The sequence below is a fragment of the Lontra canadensis genome, unplaced genomic scaffold (genome assembly GCF_010015895.1).
Source record: "Lontra canadensis isolate GAN:19392208 unplaced genomic scaffold, GSC_riverotter_1.0 scaffold6, whole genome shotgun sequence".
Classification (NCBI taxonomy): domain Eukaryota; kingdom Metazoa; phylum Chordata; class Mammalia; order Carnivora; family Mustelidae; genus Lontra; species Lontra canadensis.
Window position 1 is genome coordinate 7,907,031 of NW_022631000.1, and position 12,371 is coordinate 7,919,401.

Sequence of the window (12,371 nt, forward strand, 5' to 3'; positions counted from 1 at the left end):
ATACTTTATGTAGCAAAACATTGCAACTGATATTTTTCTCTTGCATTAAAGAGAATCAGATCTTTTGTCAAGTCATTCAGAGAAAGGGTGAGGTCAATGTAGCCATCTTCATAAGACCATGTGTTTATTTTCTTACGGCATTTGTGATATCATGCTAGTTGACAGCAGATTAAAAGCTAACCCTATAAAGTCTGCAGCCACAAGCCTATGTTAGCAAGCAAGCTCCAAAATCCATCCATAACCATGCTTCTACTTACCCACAGGTCCTCCTGTTGATCTAGATCCAGATATAACAGAAACTTATGATCCTCTTCCCATCTGGTATTCAGTCACAGCCCTAAATTAACAAGGAGAGGAAAGAACGAATTTGTAGGCATTACTTAGAAAACATTTTAAAATCTTGTCAGAATTTAAATTATGTATTCTTAGAATAATACTAATACCAAAGTCCATAACACAACTACGAAAATAATCATCAACCACTTATCCAAAGAAAATATTAATTTATATCACATGTAACCTAAAGAATACTAATTTAATTTAAATGCCTATGAATAGTTTTGAGAAAAAATTCTGTTAAGAAGAAGGAAAAATTGAAACTGGAAAGAGAAAAGATAATAATCCTGATATCTTGTTTATCAGTCTGTGCTAAAATATAATTATAATAATGAACTATTGTGAAATCTAAGAAAACAACTAAATATAATCTCTATAGAAAACAGATTATTTTCTTCCTAGCTGTGTGAAGACAAAAGCACCTCTAGTAACCTCAAAGAGGTTTTAAATTTGGTCATAAATGAGCACTTTACAGAATTTTCTAGTCAATTACATTTGGCAATGTGCCAAAATGGAATAGCAAACTCAAAAAATTATATATTAGAATACATTAATTATCCATTAAATATTTATTAAGAACCTATGTGTGCCTAACAATATGCCTGACATTAAGGCCCCAGGGAGCTCAATATATATTGTGAAAGTAAATTATTTCACTGGTATGATAATCATAAACTCAAACATTGTAGCCTGATGATATATCTGTCTCATCAGAGCAATTTTAAAGTTTTTCAGAAGACTTTAAATAAACATTCTCCAATAATTTACTAGAAAACCTATTCAGATAAGCGTTGATGACTGACATTACATCTGGGACATCTAATCACAGAGCTCCTTTATCCACCAGAGAGAAAACTTCCAAATATTTCAAGGTTTCTACCATGATTTCTACCACTTCTATTCAATAGTTTTTCCACAAATATTTGTTGAGCCACTTAATTTTTTATTAAATATTCTTTGGGGTTTCCTGGCCCCAATTCCAACAGGTCAGGGGGAGTTTCCCCACACCCACAAACCAGCAGAGTATCCATAATTCAACCCAATTCTGAATCTAGTCACCTGGAAATAGCACCTGATTTCACAGGTGAAGGGCTCAGTCCTATGAGACCACCCCCTCTGCCTCTACTTCAGATGGCAGTCGCAAGCCCAGCTTGATACTGTAAATCAGAGGTTCCCATAACCCCCTCCCTGGGTTTAACCAATTTGCTAGAATGGCTCACCAGTACTCAAACATTTTACTTAATTGGTCACTGGTTTATTGTAAAAGGATGTAACTCAGGAATAGCCAGGTATCAGAGATGCACAGGGGGAGAAGGCTGCAAAGCCTTCTCCAGACATGCCATTCTCCCTAAATTTCCACATGTTAACCAACCTGGAAGCTCTCCAAACCCTATTCTTTTGGATTTTCGTGGATGCTTCATTACAAAGATTAAATCATTGGCCACTGACAACTGATTCAATTTCCAGGCCCTCTCCCTTTCCCAGAGGTCTGGGGCTAGAACCAAAAGTTCCAATCCTCTAATCACATTGTTGATTCTCCGGGCAACCAGTCCTCTTCCTCTGGAGGGGTCCTAAAGTCAACTCATTAACATTAAAGAAACACTTCTGTCACTCTCAACACTGAGGAAATGCAAAGGGTTTGGGGAGCTGCGAGTCAGAAATTCTGGATGAAGACCAAATATATATGAGGAATATATTTTGGTCATCTGGATGTTCACATATACATTTTCCTTATAAATCCAAACATCCCAAATACTTACACAGATAGGTTTCATAGCCAAATAAACAATCCCAGCATTATTCTTCCAGGCGGCCAGCCCCATATCATCATCCTGAAATGTCCAGGAATCCTCTAAAACATTTACAGGGATTTGAGACCAACAGTTTGTACCTCTTATCTCAGGGAACAGAGTTCAGATGTATCCCTTGAAGCCGGCCATTGTCGCAACCCCTAGGGAAAACCTGTTGCTCCTGTCTCAGGGCCTGCTCACTGTCCACACTGTCAAATATCAGGCTTCATTGCACAGCCGAAATCTAGACTTTCCTATGATATCCTCATTTCAAGGACACTGCCCTTACCTGCATGAATAAAAGTGATGCATTGAGAAAATTTCCTCTCCCCATCCCGGGCTTTGCACAATAAAGGGGGTCCAAACTGAACTAGAAGTTATAGGTCACAGGAACCACCACTTGGCTTCAAGCCTGACAGCTACATAGTGGGATTAGGAAAGATTTTAGGAACGTCAATTCATAAACTCCAATCCACGTTCTACCTTGGAATGCTGGATGAGGCACAGGGGGAGTCCATTTCCCAACTGTTATCTTTACCAGTATTATGACTTCTGTTAAAAGACTTGTTGACAGGGCGCCTGGGTGGCTCAGTGGTTAAGCCTCTGCCTTCAGCTCAGGTCATGATCTCAGGGTCCTGGGATCGAGTCCCACATCGGGCTCTCTGCTCAGTGGGGAGCCTGCTTCCTCCTCTCTCTCTCTCTCTCTCTGCTTGCCTCTCTGCCCACTTGTGATCTTTCTCTGTCAAATAAATAAAATCTTAGAGGAAAAAAAAGAATTAAACTAATAGGGGCGCCTGGGTGGCTCAGTGGGTTAAGCCTCTGCCTTTGGCTCAGGTCATGATCTCAGGGTCCTGGGATTGAGCCCCACATCGGGCTCTCTGCTCAGTGGGGAGCCTGATTCCTCCTCTCTCTCTGCCTGCTTCTCTGCCTGCTTGTGATCTCCGTCTGTCAAACAAATAAATAAAATCTTAAAAAAAAAAAAAAAGACTTGTTGACTTCCTTGAACCCGGGACTTGCTCACAATCAGCCATGTCTATTCCAGCAGTATCAGTCATATTCGTTTCAAGAGGTTGGAGAGTTTGATCTCTCAACTCCACCTCTTCAGAACAACCAAAGAGACCTGAACTCTGCAAATTTGCCCACATTTTTCCAAATTCCCTTCAGTTGCCACATTTCAATAGTTCCATAAAAAAGGTAAATCCCACTTCACCAGATACTTGTCGTAGTTAGGAAAAGATAAATATTTTGATTGGTAGCTAGAGACAGAAAGAGGAGGGAGGGAGAGAGAGAGAGAGCGAGCAGACACACAGACTACTGAAGTCGTAGGTTGTCATTACACTGATTCTTTTCTATCACATTAACGGCACTTCAACAAATACAATTTAAAGTTAAATGCAACTAATTTAGTGACTATAAAAAAGAGTCTACAATTGATTGGGGCAATAGCATGTTGAATAAAAACATTTATTGTCATTTCATAAAAACTGGCATTTACCATTCAAGTGTCCCCAAATGGATGCTAAATAGACCTGACATATTTTTAAGGTAATTTATTCCTCAGACTTAATACGTAGATGTTTTCAATTATGATAAAGCATTAATATTAAATGCTTGCTTGTTAATCTTTTCAGGACAGTGAGAAATGAAATATGATGCAAATAGGTCTTCTCAAATTAGAACAAAAATAAAGGATGCAATTCAAAGAGTGAGGGAAAATTGGCATATCCTAATGTTTTAAACAGAATCCTAATACCTGCTGATCAAAATCTGTGCTGTGAAAATTAATTTTCACAATAACCCTGTGATCCTATTACTCCAAATCAAAATTTAGAATGGAGTATTCAACTATCAATACAGGTGATTATAAAAATCTACAAGTCACCGAAGATTTTACCTGTTCTATGATATCTAAACATCTAAACTCAATGGTGATTTAATACTGAGAAAGGAACAGGAATGTTTAGGCTACTTGAGCCCCTCAGAACAGACTGAGTCCAGCTGTGGAATCGAGTCTCAACTGTTTCCAGTTTCTGAGAATACATTAGGCCACTTAATAGAACATGCTGGTGTATTGTTTGCTTTTTGATAGCAAACAAGAGAGACTGATTGATTGAGTCACTCACAGGTATTCCTTCCTTCAACAAATATTTATTGAAGGATCATCATGTCAGACACTGGGATAAAGGATTCTCTCATATAACTTCATTGAAATTCAACAAGTAGTTTCATGTTATAATGAGGATTAAATGAGTTAATATTTGCATAGTGTTTAAAACGATGTGGGGCACATAGAAAGTGCTATATCAATGTTTGTTAAATAAATTATGCTGAGGAGTCAGTTGTAATATGATCTTTGTACAAGATTCTGGCATAGGAGATAATGGTAGAGTTCTGAAATACCAGCGTGGGAACTGAGAGCAGGAAACACCTAAGTCAGTGTGTACCCATATAAAAACTCGCCTGATGGCAAATTTCTGTGGAGAAATAAATATTTTATGAGACTGTTATAATAGGTTTTACATTGCCTATAAATATTCACTTAGCAAACACTTCTGAAACACTGCATACCAAGTCCTGTGTAACTGCTTCACATGTAATAACTCATTTAATTTTCACAATAACCCTATGATACTATTACTCCACTCTACAGATGAGGAAACGCAAGCACAGAGAAGCTGAACACCTTGCCAAAGTCATACAGCTAATAAGAGGCAGAGCCTAGACTGATACTCAGGTAGTCCGGCTCCAGAGACCAGGTTCTTAAACACAAAGTTAAAATGTGACATATTTGGGCACCTGGGTAGCTCAGTCGGTTAAACGTCTGCCTTCAGCCCAGGTCATGATCCCTGGGTCCTGGGATCAAGCCCTGTGTCCAGCTCCCCACTCAGTGGGGAACCTGCTCCTCCCTCTCCCCCTCCCCTGCTCATGGTTTCTCTGTCTCTCTCTCTCCCTCTCTCTCAAATAAATAAATAAATAAAATGTGACATACAAAAGGGCTGGCATTTATGGGATCCTCACAGGCTGTCTCTCTGAGTCAGAACGACTCTGTGTACTGGTTCATTTGTCAAGTACTACCATAATGGGAAAAACAATAAGCCCAGATGCCACCATACAAAACAAGATGGAAAGGACTTTAAAATACTCCTTGAGGGACACTTGGGTGGCTGAGTCGTTAAGCATCTGCCTTCGGCTCAGGTCATGATTGAGCCCAGCACTGGACCTGCTTTTCCCTCTCCTTCTGCCCCTCCTCCCTGCTTGTGCGCGCGCTCTCTCTCTCTCTCTTGCTCTCTGTCAAATAAATAAAATCTTTTTAAAAAAAAGAAAAAAAGAAATACACCTTGAACATACAGAAAATTGAAAAGGAGAACTGAAGGGATAAATGGGAGTCTGGAGCTAAAATGAGTCTTAAATTTCACATGATCATAACTAATCACTTGGTATTCACATATATTTCACAAGAAGACTTAGGACCCTTTGAGAGTTGGCGAAGAACATAGTAAGCATACCTATATCCTCCTCAATTGAATAGAGGAAATTCCAATCTCTTTGCCTTCATCCCAGCGCCCCCACTCCGCCTCAAATTAGTCCACCACAAATAAGGACATAAAAGCAAACTACAGACCACAGGGGTAGTAAATACCACTACACAATTTTCCACACAAGAGAAAATGCAACAATTGTGGTAAAACACATTTGAAAGTTATCTTCAACTTGGAAATCCTGCCTACGGCAAAGGAAGCAGACTTTTTCAAATAGCCACAGATGAAAAAATGAATTTTAAAATGTGATAAATTTATCCCACATCCTGAAGACCAAAGAGACACTTCGGCAACTTACCAAGAAAAATTAAAGCTAGAAAACTGCCAATAATTTCTCTGCCTCCGAGAGAAAGATCAAGAAAGAACCACCCCAGTGCCTTCCCAAGGACGTGGTAAAGTTTATTTCTCAGTTCTTCCTACAGTTCAGCTTTGATAGTGAAATAAGAGTTTAAGAGTACAGAGGCTTTCTAAAATGTTTGCAGTCACAAATCCTGCCAACTGCTGCTTCCCCATTAGTTGAGTACTTTTGCAGTCTTCTAAAGCGGGAATGTTAGCTCCTGGTTTGACAATAATTCAGTAAAGAGAAAAACTTCAATGTGCTTTCTGCCCAAAATGGTCAAAACAGACACACAGGTTTCAGCAGCCTGATGCCTGCGCCTCCCACAACTGCTCAGACAAACCACTCTATCAATCATGATTATTTGGTGCCCCCCTCTGGCCTTTCTGCAGCAATTTTATGTAGCTCCTCTAAGAAACTGAACAAGATTTCTAAACAAAACTCCAGAGTGGAATCACAAAAATCTGCCTGTGAGAGAAACCTCATTTTGTCTGCACTTACAATATAATTATTCCAATTCTCCAAGGCAAAGGAAAATCTGGCAGGGCTAACCGTGTGCTTTTAAATTCATAATGTATTTTAGGTGATGTAATTTTGCTTTATGTATTTTTAAACACCCCTCAAGGAACCAGAGAACTCTATCAGTTCTTCACAGTTAAATCAGGCTACCTAGGGTCCCCTCAGAAAAGTTGACAATTTACTTAGGAGAAATCATTCTGTAAAACAGACAGCCTCTGAACACAGGGAAGTTTAAAAAAAAAAAAAAAAAAAAGAATACAGGGCAGTAGAAACCTGTATCAAATATCAGGATAAATAATATTATTAATTAACACTTACACAGTATAATTCCCATCATTTAAAGCTATTTATTGGCCTTCACCCAAGTTCCCTGGGGTTCTTAACTAAAGAGACACAAGTTGTGTCTGGTCACAGAAAGCTTCCAGTAGCTCAAAGTGAGTCTCCTCTCTGTATCCAAGGACTCCTTTGCTGCGGCCACTCATGGGATGACCAGGCTCCTTCTGCTGGGTTAACATAGTCTGACTGCTTTTGGGGAAAGCACACACCTTGGTTTCCAGTTTATGTCACTGAGGAGCTGGGCAAGGGGACAGGGCATTCACACTGGCACTTACCAAGAGAGAGCTGAGCCAGTGCAAGGTCTGGAGATAAGGGGAAGAGATCAGACCCCATGGGGTTTCCAGAACAGTGCTAAGAGTGTCAGATCCTGACAGACAGGATGACAAGGGGAAGTAAAGCTCTAAAGGTAAGAGGGTGATGAGCCAAGGAGGCTCCTTGTGGGTGACAAGAAGGTTATTGTGGAGGAAGGCTTTGTACAGGGTTTTAGGTGTTAGCGGCAGTCCTTGACATAGCAGGGAGGAAGAAGATAGACATAAGACACACACAGAAGATTTCCAGGAATCCCTAATTCTTCTTTCCTTTTTATTTATTAATTTATTAACTGATGTATAGTTGACACACAAAGTAAGATGAGTTTCAGAAGAACAACGCAGTGATTCAGCAAACCTATATGTTATGCTATGCTCACCGTAAGTGTAGCTACCGTGTGTCGCCATATAATGCTACTGCAATACCACTGACTGTGTTCCCTGTGCTCTACCTTTCATTCCCTTGATTTATTCATTCCATAGCTGGTAGCTGATACCTCCCACTTCCCTTTGCCCATTTTGCCCATCCCATCACACCCTTGCCCTGGCAGCCACCAATTTGTTCTCTATAATTATGGATCTGTTTCTGCTTTTTGTTTATTCATTTGTTTTATTTCAGATTCCATATGTAAGTGAGATCAAATAGCATTTGTCTGTCTCTGTCTACTTTACTTAGCATAATGCCCTCTAGGTCTGCTCCTGTTGCCACAAATAGCAAGATATTAAGTTTATACTTTTTTATGACTGAGTAATATTCCCTTGTGTGTATTTATCACACCTTTTTTATCCATTTGTCTATTGATAGAACACTCAGGTTGCTTCCTTGTCCTGATTGCTGTAAATAATGCTGGAATAAACATAGGGGTGCATATATTTTTTTTCAAATTAGTGTTTCTGTAAATAGTAGTGGAATTACTGAATCACAAGGTATTTCTATTTTTAATTTTTTGAGGAACCTCCATACTTTTTTTCACAGTGGCTGTACCAATTTACATTCCCAACAACAGTTCATGAGGATTTCTGTCTCCACATCCTCACCAACACTTAGTCTCTTTTATTCTAGCCATTCTTGATAGGTATAAAGTGATAGCTCGTGGTTTTGATTCACATTTCCTTGATTAGTTATGCTGAACATATTCCCATCTGTATGTCTTCTTTGGAAAAATGTCAATTCAGGTGCTTTTGTCCATTTTTATTCAGATTGAGTTGTTGAGTTGTATAAGTTGTTGATGTTTTAGATATTTTTTTTAGATAAAAACATAAGTTCTTTATGTTTTAGATATTAGTCCCTTATCAGATATATCATTTGTGGGTATCTTCCCCCATTCAGTAGGTTGCCTCTTCATTTTCTTAATAGTTCCCTAGCTGTGCAAAAGCTTTTTATTTTGGTGTAGTCCCAATTGTTGGCTTTTGGTTTTTTCCCCCCTTGCCTGAGACATGTAGAAAAACGTTGCTAAAGCTGATGTCAAAGAAATTACTATCTGAGTGGTCTGTGGGTACATCAGTGAGTTAAATGTCTAAGTCTTGATTTCAGCTCAGGTCTTGATCTCAAGGTTGTGAGTTCAAGTCCCACACACTGGGCTTCACACTGAGCGTAGAGCCTACGTTAAAAAAAAAGAAAAAAAAGGAGAAAAAGGAATTATTGCCTATGTTTTCTTCTAGAAATTTTATGGTTTCAAGTCTCATACTCAGGTCTTTAAACCATTTTGAGTTTATTTTCATGTGTGGTGTAAGAAAGTGGTCTAATTCCTTTCTTTTGCATATAGCTGCCAGGTTTCCCAGCACCAGTTTTTGAGGAGACTGTCTTTTCCCCACTATATATTCTTGCCTCCTCTATCATGGATTAATTGACCATGTAAGTATCAATTTATTTCTGGGATTTCTCTTCTGTTCCATTGATCTTTGTGTCTATTTTGTGCCAATATCACACTGTTCTACTACAACTTTGTAGTATATATTGAAATCTAGGATTATAATATACCTTGAGCACTGTTATTTCTCAAGATTGCTTTGGCTATTGGGACCTTTTGTGGTTCTATACAAATTTTAGTATTATTTGTTCTAGTTAGGTGAAAAATGCTGTTGGTATTTTGACTGGAATTGCACTGAATCTATAGATTGCTTTGGGTAGTGTGGACATGATAACAATATTAATTCTTCCAATCCATGAGCATGGAATATCTATCCATTTGTTTTTGTCATCTTCAATTTCTTTCATCAATACTGTACACTTTTCAGAGTACAGGTCTTTCACTTCGTTAGTTAATTCCTAGGTATTCTTTTTAGTGCAATTATAAGTGGAATTGTTTTCTTAATTTCTATTTCTGCTACTTCATTACTAGTACATAGAAACACAACTGACTTCTATATGTTAATTTTGTGTCATGCAACTTTACTGAACTCATTTATTACTTCCAATAGTTTTTTGGTGGAATCATTAAAGTTTTCGCTATAATATGTCATCTGCAAAGACTAATAATTTAACTTCCTCCTTAGCAATCTGAATGCCTTTTATTTCTTTTTCCTGTGTGATTGCTATGGGAAGGAATTCTAGTACTATGCTGAATAGAAGTGATGAGAATGGACATCCTTGGGCTGCATAGGTGGCTCCATCGGGTGAGTGTCCAACTTGTTTTTGGCCCAGGTCATGATCTCAGGGTTCTGGGAATGGAGCCCCACCTTGGGCTCCACACTCAGCATGAAGTATGCTTTAAATTCTCTGTCTCTCCCTCTCTCTCTCCACCACTCTCCCTGTTCATGCTCTCTTTCCTTCTCTTTCTCTCTCAAATAAATAAAATCTTTAAAAAAAAAAAAAAAGAAAGAAAGAAAGAAAAGAAAGAAAGAGTGAACATCCTTGTTTTACTCCTAATCTTGGAGGAAAAGCACTCAGTTTTTTAGCATTAAGTATGATATTAGCTGTAAGTTTTTCATACATGGCCTTTATTATGTTAAGGTATGTTTCCACTAAACCCACTTTCTAATTCTCCCTTTCTTGCCCTTCATTCAGAGTTCTGAAATTCGGGGACTTCATGGACTGGAACATGCAACTGTTTCTTTTTGCTAAGTGGTAAAAAATAAAACCAAAAAGTCACTGAGGAAAAAGGATCAATAAAATTTTAGTTTTAGGATAAGGAGCAAATCATGGGCACAGCCACAGTACTTTTTCTGAAACCTGTGATATGATACAATTAAGTTTATACTTGGTAAACAATCTCATTTGGAAAAAAAAAAATGGCTCAAGGAAGAGAGTGATAAAATTAATCCAGTGAGGACCTGGCTTTAGTACTATATTAGATCCTACAGAAAATAATTATTTAGTTCTTCAACAAAAGACCAGATGGCAGAAGGCTCATATGCACCATGTACTCACTAAACATTATGAGTATCACAGTTTATAAGCCAAAGATGGTTCTATTAAAAATAGTTTTATTGGGGCACCTGGGTGGCTCAGTGGGTTAAGCCTCTGCCTTCGGCTCAGGTCATGATCTCAGGGTCCTGGGATCGAGCCCCGCATCGGGTTCTCTGCTCGGCGGTGAGCCTGCTTCCCCCTCTCTCTGCCTGCCTCTCTGCCTACTTGTGCTCTCTCTCTCTCTCTTTCTGTCAAATAAATAAATAAATAAAATCTTTAAAAAAAAATAGTTTTATTTTCACTCAATATCATCTTTAAAGCAATATCTGGTAAAATTATCCAAGTAAATGACAACTTAATAAATAGTTCTCAGCGGTGAACATTGGTGCCACTTCCTCATTACCAAAATATTTTCCTGGGCAGATGAACTTAACTGAATCAGAAATCCACTGACACTGAAGTCACACAACCAAATTTCCTATCATAGCACTTATCACATTGTGTTAGGGTTGCTTATTATCTTTATTTGTAGATGGTATAATGTTTACTTTCCTCCCCAATGTCCTTCACAGAGTTCAGCATATAATAGGTCCTCAAATAATATTTTCTTGGATTCAAGTGAATCTCCCTTCACAGTCATTTTGCTCAGTGACTTAATAAAGGATAGTACACTGCAAATACATTTTCTATTCTTTCATAGCTGTGTATTGTTTTTATTTAATAAAAGAGGATCTGATCTGGAAAATATTGTGTTATTTTAGGTCAAATATTTTAGTGGGATCTCAGAAAAATTGTAGGAAACCTGGGCCAAGTGGACAGCTCCAAGTGTCCTGTCAATGATTCTATTCTAGCACCCCACAATGGGGAACACAATTTATTATTTTACATTTGTGAAATGAAAAAGTAAAAATATAAAGTTATTTAAACTGTGAATACCCATAAAAAAGGAAAATATCATGATCCTCAATCCTAGGTTTTAACAAGGATTTCAAAACTGTCCTCTAATACTTCCATGTGTTCTCTGGAAAATATATGTGAATATGCAATAACAATTTCTTCCAAAGTATACATGTAGAATACAACAGAAAAACACCCTTTATTTGTGTCATAACTGAAACAGTTTAGGGGTACCTGAGTGTCTCAGTTAACCGTCTGCCTTTGGCTCAGGTCATGATCCAGGGTCCTGGGATCAAGCCCCATATCAGGCTCCCTGGCTTATAGTGGGAAGCCTACTTTTTCTTCTCCTGCTCCCCCTGCTTATGCATATTCTATCTCTCTCTCTCTAATAAATAAATAAGATCTTTAAAAAAAAAAAAAAAAGGAACAGTTTGCCCATTTAATCAGACAATTCATTTGAGTTTGTCGGGTTTCCACCTACACAGTCTAGTGCAGCAAGAGAGACAAGACCCCAATAGGTAGGTTGAAAAAAATGCTTTAGAACTATCTGATTCAGTGATCCTCTTCTGACATTATGTCAATACTGAAGGGGATAATAATGAGTCAGATAGTTTTAGGTAACTCATCTTCTGCCATTCTTTCTACTCAGGAAGTAACATAACTCTTATGTGCAAAGAGGAGACACAGCCTCGAATCATGAGTAGGTCCAAGAGCAGACACAGCGAGGCCTCTTTGAGCAGCCCTGTCACATCCAATAGGCAAATCTGTTCCAGATGACCAACAGCCCATCAGTGCACAGACCAAGAATTCCAATATTATTCTCCTATCTAAGACATATGCCTATGGGAGCACAGATATTCTTAGGAATGATAACAACTATAAAATCATGTTTGATTTGATTCTATTTTCTGGCTTCCTACTCTATGATGTTTGTACCAAATCAACCATTGCCTTTTGTAA

At 38.3% G+C, this 12,371-nt stretch overlaps 1 long non-coding RNA gene across 1 annotated transcript; it reads right to left on the reverse strand.

Annotated features, from left to right (window-relative positions):
- Positions 1 to 256: 256 nt before the first annotated feature.
- Positions 257 to 12,101, reverse strand: LOC116864518. The gene is made up of 3 exons (XR_004382030.1): positions 12,074 to 12,101; positions 5,347 to 5,349; positions 257 to 337 (listed from the first exon to the last, which is right to left on the reverse strand). It is a non-coding gene; the product is annotated as an uncharacterized LOC116864518 (long non-coding RNA).
- Between the last annotated feature and the right edge of the window lie 270 nt (positions 12,102 to 12,371).